We start from the raw sequence: 18,129 nt of genomic DNA, 5'->3' as shown, positions 1-18,129 counted from the left end.
AAAAAAATCGGTGTTGTCATACATCGATCCCAAAAGATCGACTGAAAAATAAGAAGATAATAAATACGAAAACTTTTCTAAGATGTACGAAATTAATTCGTGCGACCAACGAAATTGTTCGTAATATACATAAATATTCATTAAAATTAACGAAACATTTCGTTTCATACACGAACTAAATAATCGTAAATTTTACTTATTTATTTACATTATTTATTTAATTATACTCGTTCATCAAGCGGCCATTTCTTCGTACCACAATAAAATCGATTTGGCCACGTCGATTTTTTTAAGTAAAAAATGCGAGGTTATCCAACAGCGATCCTAAAAGATCGACTGAAATCAACAACCGGCTAAAAAATACGCAAACTTTTCTAAGATAAACGAAATAAAATCGTACGATCAACGAAATCGTTCTTAATATACACAAACGTTTATTAAAAAAAAACAAAACATTTCATTTCATTCATAAAAAATAATGTCGTTATCAACGATAACATTCGTGCAGTGTACATTAAATGTGTAAAATTTGCGAAAGCTTTCATTCAGCAAACGGCTCTTTTTGTTAATGAAATGAACGAAACCTACTATTTACAATAAACGAAAATATTTCGTTGCAGAAAACAACGTGCATTGCATGATCGATTTCGTTATATTTACGAATTTATATTATCAGTGTTAATAAAAAGACTATTATCAACGAAACACCTGCGAACTTCAATTAAACTAAAACTTTTCAAAGCGTTGATACTTCCTCATTTTGTCCATGGCGACTTTCTAAATTTTAATGCATCACTTACGTCACTACGTAAACAAAGCGTGACTTTGAATGCATTTGTTCGATACATCTACAATCTTTCCAGATTTTTCTCGAGTAACCCATCTTCATCACCACCTTATTGGATGCCCGTTTCGTCAATTTTATAATTTACTGTCCAATCTAACATTATTTCGAATTATCCAATCTAAGCGGCCTGAATATCTGTTTTCGAAATTAATACCTCTTCGTAATTCTCGAACTCTAAATTTTTCATTACCACTTAATTATACAGCATTTTACAACCAATCAATATTTGTAAGAGGTGTTGTTTGTTGGAATACCCTCCCATTAAATCTTATACTTCTAAGTTACCTTTTAGGTGTTATTACGCGAACTCAACAACACGGACTAAATTTAAAATATATGAAACCATAGAATTGGAGATTAAAATTAGTTTTGATATGTCGATATAATCATAAATACCGAGTTTAAGCAAAGTGTAGCATTAAAAAAGGCAGCTGCCGTACGTTACATGGTTGAATAAACAAATATATAAAAAAATAAAGTGTCCGCCTTCTCATTACCCGAACTAGAGCTTGATTCCGTGTATTTCGATCAATGGTTGAAGCGAATACACAACGTAGGGTCCACCAGTTGAAATATTTTTTTCTCTCGTTAATCCGTCGACGAACCGATGCCAATAAGCGCGTTTTTCAGCTTTCGTCAAGTTTTTCATTTGTGTTTCTAACGTCGCGTATATTCGGAAAAATTCGAGCGATTCGATTTTCAGAAAGTCCTTTAAGGACATTTTCGCGTGCAGTTTGGAGCACCCTCTGGTCACCATGGAGTGGGAGACCGTCTACGGTTGCTCGCGCCGAGTACTCGTTCGTGGTCTGACATTTAATCAGAGTGTAGAGAATCAAGCTAGTCAAAACCTTGCACGCCTCCACGGCAACAATTTCCTTTTCTTAATTCGTAGCTCTTTCAATCAATGGGGTCACTAATTGCAGCGAGTTCGAGTACAATAATAAATCTAAAGCGTTTGGCCGTGCAGGTGGTGTAGGAATTTGTATGTCATTTTTACCGTATTCAAGATGGTCATATTGAAATTGTCGCAAATATCAGGCAGTTTGAAAGATCGGTCATCATCGTGAAGACAATCTTATGGCATACCATGAGAATTGAAGTCTTCTAGAACCAGCGGAGGTGCTATGTATATTGAAACAATACTAATAAGTCTGGGCCTTTAATTCGGATTTGACAAGCGACAACTTCAATACCTGGTACCGAGCAAAGGTTAATCCGATTAAAAGAACAGCACATAATGATCCCCAAAAATACTCTTGCACATTGCTTTCTCGGCCCTGGCGAATAATGTTAAAATTGTGGAAGATCTACATTAGAAGTTAACCAGGTGCAAATGCAGCTGGGAAAAAAATGTATGAACTGAAATGTAGAGACACTTGGCGTTTTTGATGTCCTATGTGGAAATTCCTGCTAGTTTCTAAGATTTCCAAGACCAGGAACCACTTACTTCGGTTTTGTAACAGCACCCTCCAAGGGACACTTTCAGGCTTTTACGAGGAAGCTAAGGAGAGAAAGCGATTTTCCTCCTTCGAAAATTTATATTGCACACTAGAAAATGTTCCCACAATGGGATGGTCAGTCTCTCTTTACCGAACTAGGAAGCGTAGAAATTAGTCATGGCCGGTAGCGTTGCCCTGTTTAGCATTTCTTCTCGAACTGTTGTTTAAAGCAGTGCTTCAATTTTTACCCCAAATACTTTATATGCGTAATATGTTGAGAGATCATGCGGAGTCACTCCACAGTAGGAAAACCTTTTCATAGTTCTCTCTACATTTTCCACAACGTGTCTTGTTTCTACAATAGGTAGCTCTAGAACCAATGGTTTGCATCGAGGGCAGTTCATGCCCCGTGACACAAAACGGGTAGAACAGGTAGACGAGCCCCGTTGAAAGGAACAAAGTGTAGAAGAGCAGATTCTGCGAAAGCTTCGAAATGAGGCTGATGGAAAATTGACTGTTTTCTTACACTCCTCGATTTTTACCGAACCAATTACTTGCAGACCAGAATTTTCACTGACTAAATCAAAGAATCCAACCCCAAACTTCGCAATTAGGGCCCCTGTAGGAGACTACACCGTCAATCTCTACTTCTCAGGCGGGTACGTATACAAGACTTTTTCGTACATGGTCGAGTGTTTAGTTAGTTCCCGCATATATCGATTATGTTAAATGGCTTATATTTGGTCCTGAAGACATTCCAGGGTCAGGTTGTATTAGATGGATATAATTTGTATCGAAAAGTAGACTTAGCGGCATTATTTCTGACATCAGAGAAATATACAAATCAACCTCCATTGAACCTGAGGGGATGTCGGTCTTTGGAAATCCATTGCCGTTAGCCAACACTATAATGCAGGTTTCAGTACCTGGGAAAGATTTTATCGGGGGGAACGGAAAATTAATGCAAGGACATTTAACAGAATGGAGTAATTGGTAGTTAGCTGTGGAAAATTTTAAGTATCAGCAACCAACGAACACATTTTCGCTGAGCCGTCGGCCATACAGCCAGTTAACAAAGGGTGTTTCCAAATAGCCACTAGATATTATCCACACACCAGGTCTGAACTTTCGTCACTCCGAATCTTAGTACCCACAAGGGAAAAAAAGTTTTACACCGGACCTGCTGATAGTGAGTAAAAGTTTTCACAAAGTGGTGAATTCTGCAATACATGTTTAAATTGTATTGTTATACATCTTCGTAAAATATTTTGTCGCTATTCGAAATACTTATACTTTCTATTATTTGAAAATTTATACACCTTTTTAATGTAATCTTTTACAGCCAAAGTTTATTTCGAGTTGCACCAAACTTTATTGGTAGTTTAACAAATGTTTAGTTTCAGTCTCTACGCATCGCTCGATCGAGATAGAAGTGTTTTGTTTTCGGTCTGTTGGAAAAAGAACAGTGCAGTAATCCGCGTTCAAGGTTATTTTGCCATTCTCTGCCTCTTCGAGGTTTGGACTTTTATTTTCTTTTGTGCGTGTGTTAACCGTTAGGCCACATTCCTCAACCTTTTGTTCGTAAAGCGAGGATTGAACAATAACCAGCTATTTAAGCTGGACTGGTGCGTCGTGGGAAACGAGTATACAGATAAGTGAAATCTACCTTTTTGATACATTTACGGCTTTTTCCCGTCTGCGCGGGTGCTGACCCCGTGCGTTGACGGTGTCGATGGCTTCCTCCCCGGATGGCCAAATGGAGATCGAGTCGACTCCTAAGGCTCTCCCCCGACCCAAACAATATCCAGAGCTCTCGACCGGTCCCTTTGTGGTCTTCTTTCGGCCCAAAACAAAATCGCTGAATCTATTACAGATTTCAAAAGACCTAACGGAACGGTTCTCGGCTGTGATCGAAATAAAAAAGGTCCGCTCAGACAGGCTGAGGGTCGTGCTGACTAACTCAAAGCAGGCAAACGATATTGCTTGCTGCGAGCACTTTACGAAGGACTATCACGTGTATATTCCAGCTGTGAAAGTACAGTCTGAAGGCGTTGTCACCGATGACAGTTTGACATGCGAGGATCTGCTGCAGTACGGGGTTGGCCGTTTCAGAGACCGCTTACTTCAGCCAGTGAAAATACTCGAGTGCAAGCGTTTGCACTCAGTAGTAGTTGCGGGGGATGGTTCAAAAACGTACCCCCAATCAAACTCTTATCGGTTGACCTTCGCTGGTACCGCTTTGCCAAATTACGTCCTCTTGCACAAGGTTCGTCTGCCTGTGCGTTTGTTTGTGCCGCGGGTCATGAATTGCACAAAGTGTAAACAATTGGGTCACACAGCCACCCATTGTAGCAATAAGGCCCGCTGTGGAAAATGCGGGGAGAATCATCTAGATGATTCGTGCAGTAAGAATGCTGAGAAGTGTCCTTACTGTGCAGAGAATCTGCATGATATCTCGGCATGTCCCGCGTACAAACTACGCGGGGATAAACTAAAACGTTCCCTTGCTGGACGATCCGAACGTTCTTTTGCAGAAATGCTAAAGAAAGCTACACCACCAACCTCAACAAACATCTATGCTCACTTGCCTCCTAACGAGGGCGAGGCTGATGACCCACAAGAGGGAACATCTACTAGGGCGCCTAGAAGTTATAGGAAGAGGAGGAACATTTCCTCTCCTAAAGTTCGTTGTAAAGGCCAGAAGGTATCCCTTGACGGGACTCAGAAAGTCACATCTATTGGAAGTGTTGCAACCAAACCGAAGCAATTAGCTCCTGGTCTCGGAGGATTAAACTCAGAGAAGGAGTTCCCAGCACTTCCCGGAACATCAAAAATCCCAAGTGTTCCTCTGTTTCAGTTCGAGAATAATCGCGGCACTGGAATTATCAAACTCTCGGACATTGTGGACTAGATAATAAAAACTTTCAATATAACTGATCCTATTAAAAGTCTGTTGTTAGCTTTTCTCCCTACAGTAAGAACATTTTTGAAGCAGTTGACTGCTAAATGGCCCCTCCTTTCAGCGATTGTATCCTTCGATGGCTAACTCATCGAACGAGGTCACGGATTTGATCACTGTTCTACAGTGGAATTGCAGAAGTATCATCCCGAAAATCGATTCCTTCAAAATTTTAATAAATAATTTGAGCTGCGATGCATTTGCATTATGTGAAACTTGGTTAACTTCCGACATAGATCTCAACTTCCACGACTTTAATATTATTCGCCTGGATCGAGACACCCCCTATGGAGGAGTGCTTTTGGGGATCAAAAAGCGCTATTCCTTCTACAGAATTAACCTTCCCTCGATAACAGGTATTGAAGTTGTCGCTTGTCAAGTAACAATCAAAGGCAAAGATCTTTGCATAGCTTCCATATATATTCCCCCCAACACCGCGATTGGGCATCGCCGGCTACATGACATCATAGAATCCCTGCCTGCACCGCGACTAGTTTTAGGCGACTTTAACTCTCACGGTGCGGAATGGGGTTGCCTTTATGATGATAACCGTTCCTCTTTAATTCACAATATTTGCGACAACTTCAACATGACAATTCTAAACACGGGTGAAATGACACGGATTCCTCCCCCACCAGCGCGCCCAAGCGCATTAGATTTATCCCTTTGCTCGACCTCGCTAAAGTTAGAATGCGCGTGGAAGGTAATCCCTGATCCCCACGGTAGCGACCATCTGCCGATCGTAGTCTCAATCAATAACGGCTCAAGGCCATTGGAAACAATCAATATTTCGTATGACCTCACACGAAATATCGATTGGAAGAGCTATGCTGCCGCGATATCCGACAACATCGAATCTACTCAAGAACTTCCTCCGGAGGAAGAGTACAGCTTTTTGGCTGGCTTGATTCTCGACAGCGCGAATCAAGCTCAGACTAAGCCAGTACCCGGCGCGAACATACAAAAACGTTCTCCCAATCCCTGGTGGGATAAAGAGTGCTCAGACGTGTACGCAGAGAAGGCCGCCGCGTTTAAGACCTTCCGGAACGACGGGTTACCCGCTAGTTTTCGACAGTACGCGACGTTAGACAAGCGAATGAAGAGTTTGATGAAAGCCAAAAAACGCGGTTATTGGCGCCGGTTCGTCGACGGATTAACGAGAGAAACATCGATGAGCACTCTTTGGGGAACAGCCCGACGTATGCGAAATCGAAACAGTACTAATGAGAGCGTGGAATATTCAAACCGTTGGATATTCGATTTCGCCAAGAAGGTTTGTCCGGATTCCGCCCCGGCACAGAAGATCTACCGCGCCGCGTCCCGTCACGATAACGCGAACGAAACACCTTTTTCGATGGTGGAGTTCTCACTTGCTCTCTTGTCGTGTAACAATAAAGCTCCAGGGCCAGACAGAATCAAATTCAACTTGTTGAAGAATCTGCCAGACTCTGCCAAGAGACGCTTGTTGAACTTATTTAATAAGTTTCTTGAGGCTAACATTGTCCCACACGATTGGAGGCAAGTGAAGGTCATCGCCATCCAAAAACCAGGAAAACCAGCCTCCGACCACAATTCGTATCGACCGATCGCAATGCTATCTTGTATCCGGAAGTTGTTCGAGAAAATGATCCTATCCCGCCTCGACAATTGGGTCGAAGCAAATGGCTTACTGTCAGATACACAATTTGGCTTTCGCAAAGGCAAAGGGACGAATGATTGTCTTGCGTTGCTCTCAACCGAAATTCAAATGGCCTATGCTAGTAAAGAGCAGATGGCATCAGTGTTCCTAGATATAAAGGGGGCTTTTGATTCAGTTTCTATCAACATTCTTTCAGAGAAGCTGCACCAGCATGGTCTTTCAGCGACTTTAAACAACTTTTTACTAAACTTGTTGTCGGAAAAGCACATGCATTTTTCACATGGTGACTTATCGACATCACGATTTAGCTACATGGGCCTTCCCCAGGGCTCATGTCTAAGCCCCCTGTTATACAATTTCTACGTCAACGACATTGATGAATGTCTTGACAATTCCTGCACGTTAAGACAACTTGCAGACGATGGCGTGGTGTCTGTTACGGGACCCAAAGCTGTCGATCTACAAGGACCATTACAGAATACCTTGGACAATTTGTCTGCATGGGCTATTAAGCTGGGTATCGAATTCTCCACGGAGAAAACTGAGCTAGTTGTATTTTCTAGGAAGCGTGAACCAGCACAACTACAGCTTCTATTAATTGGTCAAACTATAGCTCAGGTCTTTACAGTAAAATATCTAGGGGTCTGGTTCGACTCGAAAGGTACTTGGGGATGCCATATTCGGTATCTGAAACAGAAATGCCAGCAAAGGATCAACTTTCTTCGTACAATAACCGGAACGTGGTGGGGTGCCCACCCAGGAGACCTAATTAGATTGTATCAAACAACGATACTGTCGGTACTGGAATACGGATGCTTCTGCTTTCGATCCGCCGCGAACATACATTTCATCAAACTCGAAAGAATTCAGTATCGTTGTTTGCGTATCGCCTTAGGGTGCATGCAGTCGACCCATACGATGAGTCTCGAAGTCCTGTCGGGCGTTCTCCCGCTGAAAAATCGATTTTGGGAACTCTCATATCGATTGCTCATTCGATGCGATATCTTGAACCCGTTGGTGATTGAAAATTTCGAAAGGCTTGTTGAGCTCAATTCTCAGACCCGTTTTATGTCCCTGTACTTTGACTACATGGCGCAAAATATTAATCCTTCTTCTTACAATCCCAACCGTGTGCATTTCATAAATACTTCTGAATCTACTGTTTTCTTCGACACATCCATGAAAGATGAGATTATTGGAATTCCGGACCACATACGCCCACAAGTGGTTCCAAATATTTTTTATAATAAATTCCGAGAAGTCGACTGTTCTAAGATGTTTTATACTGACGGATCAAACCTCGAAGGGTCCACTGGCTTCGGTATTTTCAATCAAAAGTTCACCGCCTCCTACAAACTCAGTGACCCTGCTTCAGTTTACGCCGCAGAACTAGCTGCTATTCAGTATACCCTTGGAGTCATTGACACATTACCCGCAGACCATTACTTCATCGTCTCGGATAGTCTGAGTTCTATTGACGCTATTCGCTCGATGAAACATGGAAAGCACTCCTCGTATTTTTTGGGGAAAATACGGGAGCTACTGAGTGCTTTATCTGACAAATCTTTCCAGATTACCTTGGTGTGGGTCCCTTCTCATTGCTCCATTCCGGGCAATGAGAAGGCGGACTCCTTAGCTAAGATGGGTGCCATTGAAGGTGACGTTTTTGAAAGACCAATTTGCTTCCACGAATTTTTTAGTATTACTCATCAGAGAACCCTCGAAAGTTGGCAAACCTCGTGGAGCAATGGGGAGCTAGGAAGGTGGCTACATTCGATAGTCCCTAAGATATCGACGAAACCTTGGTTCAAGGGGATGGATGTGGGTCGTGACTTCATTCGTGTGATGTCCCGACTCATGGCGAACCATTACACGCTGGATGCACATCTCCGACGTATTGGGCTCGTGGAGAGTGGTATCTGCGCTTGTGGCGACGGTTATCACGATATAGAGCACATAGTCTGGGCGTGCACCGAGTACAGTTCCGCCAGGTCTCGGCTTATGGACACCCTCCGGGCCCGAGGAAGACCACCCAACGTCCCGGTTCGAGATGTGTTGGCAAGCCGCGATGTCCTCTATATGTCCCTTATATACACCTTCATAAAAACCATCAATATCCAACTTTAACTGCCCCTTTTTCCTTATCATTCTCAGAAGCGCTCTCTTTCACCTGTACCATACACTCACGATGGTTTGATGCGACTCCAAGGCGACACAAAACATCCCTGTCGAATGAGCCAACAAACACGGGACCTAAAGCACGAACATCACACGCACAACTCGAAATGTAGCCGATCAACATCTGAGCCGCACTACGAAATCATCTGGAGAAACCCCTGCCATCTCGAGAACGACCACCCGGCGTCCCAGTACATGATTCTTCCTGATGAAGACCACCCTGATTCTGTAATCCATCCGTTGATCTCCCGAAGTCTGAAACTGAAATAATGTTCTCCCCCTGCCATGTTTGTCCACCCTACTTCCCCTGACTCTTATACACAGAAGTAACACCCCTTCCCCCCCAAATATCTTCATGAAGCATTTAGCTCTTCTTGCCTTTTCTAGTTTTAACTATTATATTATATGATCTCGTTGAAAATGCCCAACTCTACTACCACATAAAATAACTCTAATTAATGTCTCCGAATCTTTACAAAATTTAATCACGCCCTCTAATTATTTCTACTTTTAAGATAGTCGTAAAATTTTTCCCCCTTAGTTAAACATTATTTGCTCCAATGATCTCATTGCTAAAAATGTCAAACCATATTGCCATAAAAACTAAATGACCCCTCTAATCTTACGAAAATTATACTACCCCCTTGTGTATATGTATAGCTATAAATTAGCCTTAGTTTAATTTCAAAAATCAATATGTAAGCCCCTAGTTTTAAGTAATTTAAAATGTAAAACAAAACAAAATTGGCACCTTTAAGCTAACGCAAACCTGCCTTATCAAATAAACGAATTGAAAAAAAAAAAAAAAATGTTTAGTTTAGAAAATGTCGAAAAAATGTTTAACAAATGTTAACTATTTCAACTATTTCAAATGTTTCAGCATCAACACACAGCATTTCAAGCTCGTGGCTGTAAATCCATTGTGTGTATGTGCAAATCGTACTGAATAAGTAATCTACATTTATACTATTATATTGAACAAAACCAGTCATGCAATCGTAGTTTGGGCAAATGAGAACGGCACAATTGCACCATTAGGTGGATTAATACAGGTTTTTTGTTGGTCCAACTGAAAGAATAGGCCTAGACAGCTAGAATCGATGGTAGAGACGTGACCGAATCATGATCGCGCGAACATAAACGTTTGTAGGTTAACGCTTGAAACCGCGTTTGACAATTTATAAGTACTAAAAGGTTCACTTAATCACCGAGGAGGTAATCGTGTTTACGAGATCGTGAGCGTAAGTGTGCGAGTCTGAGCCAAAAGCCTTGATGATCGCAAAGGTCTCGAGCGTTTGTATGTTAACGTATTTGTTCGCGTGCGGTTTTGCATGTCGCGTATTCTAGCGTGTATACAACTTCGCGTGTACACTATGGCACCAATAAAATGGAAACAGCACCCCCTCGACTAATGAACCAAAAATTCATGAAACATCGAAGCCCGGTGACATAGTAACGAGATTCCTTTCTCTGGAAATCGTTCCTCCGGAACCAAGGAAATCTCCGAAGAAATTTCGGAAATGCGATTTCCAACTTTTTCCCTGTATCACAACTCGCCGAGGTAATAACATAAAAAAATTAACGGTTTTTGTCAACCTCAAGCCTGTTCTGGTCATAATATCCGAGCACCCAAACGAAACTGGTAGTATTGTCAATGCTAAGTTCTAAGCTATTCGAATTCGGCATGCAATCACTAGCTTAGACCGTGATTTATCTGAGCTAAGGGCAGCCTGACAACCAGAGTAGATGTTTATAACTTTGCCGGACAAGCTCTGTTGAAGGGCCGATTGTATCTTGCACATAATAGCGAAGATTTCTGCTTGGAACATAGCACAGTATCTAACTAACGAGTGAGACTGCTCCAACCTCATTTCACGACAGTAAACACCAGCACCAGCACGTCCCTCCATCAGAGAGCCGTCAGTGTATCAGGCCTCTAGCGTTCGTTATTGTCTCTCCATTTAACTACACAACCACTCCTCTCGAGAGCGAATTTTCACATGGAATGTCAGTAAAATAAATTGTACGTGAGTGTAATATTTAGGGTGACATCAAGATGATCAAAAATATATATATTTATGATCGGAAACAAACGGCTCAGTTTGATTTAGAATCTGCTACTTTCCCAGCTCATGAGAAACTCTTTCAGAGGAAGGCGTTAAGTGTAACACCTTCTCTCTCCCAGCCCTCACTAGAGTTGGTCGGTCTTCTACATTCAGAATATTTACATTTGTACTACTTATGTACTCCATCTGTTCAGATTGATGTCTGAACTGCCCCAAATGATGTGATGAGCATTTGCATCACTGCCCATAATGAGCCATTGCCCAATATGATACAACGCTTTTGAAATCATCGGAAGGTGATAACTCGTTATGCGGCAGATACGCCGAATAATATATAAACTTCCTGTGTATGATACCATACATAGTAACTGTGACAGTACAGATATCGCGAGTTGTAAGCTCCGCTATGAGACACGCGTCAATAGCTTTATATTCAAGAATGCATGCACGAGACATTTCACGTGGATTTGAATTATATATCTTGTTGTAAGAAATAATGTCAGTATTCCAATATAGAAGTTTCTTTTATGGAAGTACTATACGTGAACTTGCACAACAGCTACATAGAGGACACCAATCAGGTTTGAATGTAAACGCCATATCAGGTTTAAATGGGATATGTTCATAATTATATTTTCGCGATTTGCGAAGAAAATAACGGTCCATTGTGTCAGATATTTGCATAATAAAGTAAGAACAATGCCTAAAATGCTCCGTGCATGACGAACATATCTAGAGCCTCCAGCCATTAAGTCCTGGGCACGGAATAGTGACTACGGGAGTCCACTTTTCAGTCGCCTCCTATGACACGGTGGGAGCAGGAATCCAGTGGCTCAATTCTTGGCCGGAATGCAACATACTGGGGAGTTCGCCCGGCACTTCCAGAACTCCGTTCGCCATTGAGAATATTCTAAGCCCGCTTAACAATTCTAACCATAGCACGGATCACATGACAGTACGGAATTGGAGTTCCATGTTTGGTGGGTTTTTAACACAGAAACAGTTGGTCCGTAGTGTAATTCTTAACCGACACTACACAACTTATCTAGGCTGTCCGGAGAAAGAAGTAGACAGCTTCCATAGATGGGAGAGCAGACATCATCTAACTGAGATATGCAACGGCGGGCAGCACGTTCAGCACTAGCTCTCATCTTCCTTAGCTCAGATCTGCCAGTCCAGAGCACGCACCCTTAGATTGTCAAAGATTATCTGATCTACTGCGATCTTTGGGATCCCTGGCTTGGGACGCACCAACGTTGAAGAGTCCCGATACCAAAGCTCATCGCCAAAGCTCATCGCCAAAGCCCAGGGCATTTATTGTGCATTTTACAGAAACATTCAGAACTTCTGTATAATGTTGCCGAATTCAATTAACTAGCACTCATTTCTATGGTAATAGATTAATCATCAATATCAATAGTTTATCTATTGAAGTAAAAAATCATTTATGACAAGAGATTCAGAGTTTGGGTTTATTCATGGGCACCCTTTTCGATTTTAAATACTATTCCAACTAATATCTTGATCGATATTAGTGATAGGCCCAAAATCGTATTATTTCGTACTTCAAATATTTCAAAAGGTTACATTCATAGCCGAGTAGCGTGTTTTCTGTAAAATTGTTATTGTTGAAAATTTTCTTTATTATGTATAGTAATGATGATAATGAAAATAATAACCTTCGATTGGAATCGATAAAAACTTGAAAATATGCTACAAACCTCTGTCGCATGAATTTCATGATGGCTATGTGTTACAACTGATTATGTGTAATTAGCGAAAATCGGTGCAACTATCCCATCACGTAAAATGCCAGTACCCATCATCACTTGTTTTAGACTTTTATTTGACTAGTGTTCAACGAATTTCATTGCCGAAACGGTCTAACAGTTTTAGTGCAGCGCTCACTGTAGGAAACAGTGGAAATTAAACAAAACAAACAGTCACTAGTAATTAGAAATAAATCAGCAAATCAACGTTCGCCGCAGTGTATTTTACATTATTCACAATTGACCCCCGTTTGTGCGAAAAATGTACTGTAACAGTAGGTACGATTTATCACTTCCGTCGAACAACGGCAGTCGCCCCCATCATGAACCGATAAATGCCCCCCTAATACACATACCAGGTACGTTGTATACGTAAATAGTAGTCCATTTCGATAACCACGTGTGGTAGGCTGGGCCATAATTTAGCGCGAAACCAAACCTCTCATCCTGTACAAAGGCAGAAAAATCTCACAGTCGCGCTGAATGAGTAGTAAATGATTCGCCACCCAGCTTTCCCGTCCGGCACACCCGTCCGGCGCACAAATAGTTCAACAAATGCTGGAACCGCCAGCCAACACAACGGCATCCGTGCAGTGCAGTAGCGGAAAACTCTTCGCTTGGACGGTTAATTTTTATTTGTTTTTCAACCGTCATGCCAATCGTATAAATATTGGACTCATCAACAAATTCAATTATCTAATTTCCCCACTGCCACATGCGTGTGGATACATGTTTCACAACACGTACGGGATGTATGCGTTGGCAGAGCGAAATTGCCACTCCAGTTATAATTCATACATCCGGATTGTTTTGAAGAAGCGACCATTTCTTACGCTATTTGGGAAGGTGGTTCCTATCTCACTTGGGGTGCTGGAATGTTGGAGTCGTTGGAATGCAACCAATAGATATAGAAATGATTATTTTGAATGTAATAATTCACAATAATCGGGGTGGTTGCAGTAACTTGAATACTAGCTTGTACCGCGAAATGTAGTAGAATTGACTTAAAATATGATAAGCAAGTTTTTTTCCTGCAATTTCAGTTCTTTATTCCAAAGATAAATAACAATTAACATTTTATTAATATTTAATAATGAAGGTTGCATCTTTGACTGAATTACATTTGACTGTCAAGCATCTTCTGAGTATCCATCCATTGTAATAATACAACTCAAGTGAAACCAATTCTAATAACACGACGTTCTGCCGAGTTCTTACTCGGCCCAGCTGCTGCCAACAAACTACGCTAGTCAAAATGATGCGTACAACCACCCAAGCGATTTTGTATGTACCATTCTCACTTTCTCACCCGAACAAAGCTGTGCCAGACGTTCGGAATCAATGAATCCATTGGGAATAGCAGCAGCCGGGCAGGTTACTGTCAGTCCGATGACTGATGTTTACATCTTCCTACCATGGACTGTACGGTGAATGTGTAAATCCTATACACTTCGAATAAATCGGACAGAATCGGCAAGAAATGAAAAAGTACCCGCACCAGGACAGCTCAGACATTTACCTCCCCCCGTTCGGCACTTGTTCCAGCGACCATCAGTTTGCGGGTTGTAGGTGGGAAATTTTTCAAACTAACGAGTTAGTGGAAAAACAATCGATCCAATCTGTTGAGATATATCGAGTGCTGAGTAACATGCCACACTCGGCTGTTAATTACCATACATTCACACACACACACCCTGGCTGAAGTCTCCACGCCGGAATGCTGAGGCGTCGCACAGTGATCACCTTCCATACAAAAGTCGGACAAAACCACAAAAGTGGCCCGAATTTGATGAAAACTTCACATTAGGGTAATTTTGTGACGCTGAATTCATATTTGATGTTTATTTTTTTGTTTTTTATTACCTCAAAATTTTGGCACTGGGTGGTTCGAAAATTCAACATTTACGAATATAAAGTGCACTATTTCCAAAAATTCATTTTAAAAAAATTAGGAACGGTGAATTTTTTAGCAGAATGCACATTTTTTCAATTGTTGATAATGATAAGACACATCTATAAATTATATTGCGAACCCTGGGTAGTCAAAGGCTACCATGCGTCTCCTTCAGCCGTATCATGCAAAATCACCTTTTTTCATACCTCGGGGCAGAAAGGGGCAAAACACTAATTTTCAAGTATCGTGAACAACAACCGATCTTTCCGAACCGTTTCAAAAAAAAGTATAGCCACTTTGAATATTACAACTTTAAACTATTGCTCGATTTATTATTTGTTTTTCATGTCTGAGCGAGAAGAAAGGCTTGTATCGACTAAATTGAATGGCAGCTATAAGTCCAGCGAATAACCTTTCACATGAAATCAGTTTGATCCTAATCGGAATCTTAACTAAAAAGATATATTCATTTGAATAACTTATGTTTGAAAATAGTTTTATTCAGAATTCATTATCTATTTCACCTTTGAAGTCATGTAAAAAATCGAACTATCGTCCTCGGGACTTAATATTTTGAGAAGACTCTACTCAACCTGTTAAGAAACAGAGAAAAATGTTAAATCATGAAAAATCAAAAATAAAATTTTGAGGTTTTGTCCGGCTAGGCGACACTGTGCGTCGTAGTTGTTTAACAATTTCCTCCGGAGAAAAGTGATGATAAAGTGACCTGTTTACATCATCATCCGATGCGGCCTGTTGTCGATGTTGCCTATTAGGTATTCGTGGAGTAAGGGAATGCCTGAATGCCCACCTCGCTCTTGGCCGGAAGTTGGTCCGGGAGTGTGAGGGCTACTCAACTGAGACACTGGCGCCTCCACTCATTCGATTGCAGCATGATTAATTAGTCTCGTCGGAGACCGATATATCACTTTTTTTTGCTTTTTTCCCTCAAGATGACCGTCGTTGGTTACGATTTTGATTGGAAGAGAATCCGAGCTCCCCGTTGACTGTAGGCGCCACTCGGGTTCGGATCTGAGTCATCTGGCTAATTGGTTTCTAATTAGAATGTTAATCTGTGATTAATTACGAATGTCGAAAGAGAGCTGTTTCTGGGGAAAGGTATACATCATGTTCAGTACTGTGGGCTATATTTATGGGTATATCTGTTAAAGTCGTGCTCTAGAGAATTTACTCTATTAATCCGGAACTCAGAAAAGCGTTTCGAAATATTGTAATCGCAGCAAGTTGAAAAAATAAGTTGGAATAAAAAGCTGTTTATTAATAATACTGAAACTACGTATTTTCAAACTTATTTTATATAGGGTGACCAGATGTCCTGGTTTTTTGATACATGTCCTGGTTTTCTCCTTTAAGTAATAAAAATATGTAGGTCTTCGTTTAATTTACTCTGGTCGGTGACCCAGGTCACAGTTATGGCCGACCGAAATCAAGGCTGCAATGTAAACACACGCAGAATACGAGAAAAAAAACTAATATATTCGAATATTCCAGTTGTACCATCCAATGTCTCTTTCTAATCTGTCATGTTATTTCTCTGTCTAACTTACTTTTCACATGAAATTTGAAAATAGAAACACCCAAGCAATTATACGCATTTGAAATGAACTGTACCCTGCATTGAAGAAAATCTGGTAGCCGATAGAGATCATCATGATTCCGGCAGCTGTTAAAATTTTCAAAATGATGCTCTCAGAATTGTGCTATTTTTGCCAGTTATGTCGGATAAATTCGCTGCACTTAATTACCAGAGCTTTTTCTCGGTTTAAATCGTTTTTCATTTCGCGATTCAGGGTATTTCTATCGCTAATTCTGAAAAGTTACATTGACGTTTTGGTGAAGCCGTTTATATCCATCTTTTGAGCATCTCTTGCCAGTGGTATTTTTTGCATTTTGCTGGAAATCTGCGAACATGGTTCCAGTATAAAAAAGGACAATAAGGGAGGTATCACTATGGAATAACTTTATTGAGTGCTATCTCGAAGCTGTTCGAGCTGTTCAGCATCGAACCTCTTCAGGCTTACTCTCAGCAATGCCTAAGTTAAGATCAATTATGGCAATCTGAAATTAAATCGTTTGCCTAGAGTATTAAGACTGAGAAAGCCGTCAAATACCTGTTATGATCAACACTGCCTCACATCTGCAAGTTCGACAGCACTAACGTTCTGTGCCTAACATCTTACAATATCGAACATAACAGAGAGCATGGAACGTCACAGTCAAGCTGATGTTATTTACCCAAGCAATCCACTGCTTTTGATAAAGTGATCCACGCTATAATAATAATGCTAAAATTCAGGAACTTGGAATCAACGAAATTTTTTATAGTTATTTCGGTTCTACCTGACAGATCTAGAGAGAAAGGATGCTAGGCCCGCTTCGTTCACTTCTACGTCAAGCATGCCCCAAAGAAGGCACCTCGGACTGTTGTTGTTTCTGCTGTACTTCAATGATACTGTACAGTTCTAGCACTGAAGACTTCACCACTGTACTTTGTGGATGATCTCAAGATATTTCGCCTGCTTCAGCTTCCAGTTTTCGTTGGTTGGTATAGTAAGAACCGCATGTGCTGTGCTGTCAGGTTCTGAGAAATTTCCACTAAATTGACTTGCTTCTTCCCGTTCTCAAAATTCACCACCCTATGTGGTACGATTTTCAGATGGATCTTTCGGAACAGCGGCAACTTCCAAGTTCATATCAGGGGGTCTATCGACCTCGGTCATTTAAGCATGCGGGTAATACGGTATGCAAACGAGAATATACGGGAGGTGGACAAAAACAGAAAAGAAAAGAAAACACCTAATACCTATTTTGACTTGATGCGAATCAGCGAGAACAATGAAATTTCATACCACCGGCCGAAACTCTGGTAAATATCCCTCACAAAGGCTGACCACTACTTCACAGAACTAAACTGAAAACCGATCAAACACAAAGTATCAACTTGGGTGAGAGACCAAAAAACTAATGGGTCTAAAACGAAAAGACTAACGTATAATCACAGGTTTAGTTGCAAAACATTGTCCTGTCAAGTGTCACCGGAAAACAATTGACAAAAGTCAAGATGACATTTGTCGTTTCCGTACCTACGAGTCTAAGAGCTCGGCACATATTCTATGCTATTGTGCAGCATTATTTCTTCGAAGAAAGCGATACTTCGGAAGGCAATTCAAGTTATCAAATGGCAAATTAATAAAAAAAAGGTTACAAAATTAAAAGAATATAAAAAATTAACAAATTGGATGAAGTGAATAAAAGAGATGACTGGACAGAATTATTAAAAGTAACAAAACGACGAAAATAAATAACGTGTATTAACT

Source organism: Topomyia yanbarensis, chromosome 2 (genome assembly GCF_030247195.1).
Source record: "Topomyia yanbarensis strain Yona2022 chromosome 2, ASM3024719v1, whole genome shotgun sequence".
NCBI classification, from domain to species: Eukaryota; Metazoa; Arthropoda; class Insecta; order Diptera; family Culicidae; genus Topomyia; species Topomyia yanbarensis.
This window is presented reverse-complemented; position numbering follows the sequence as displayed.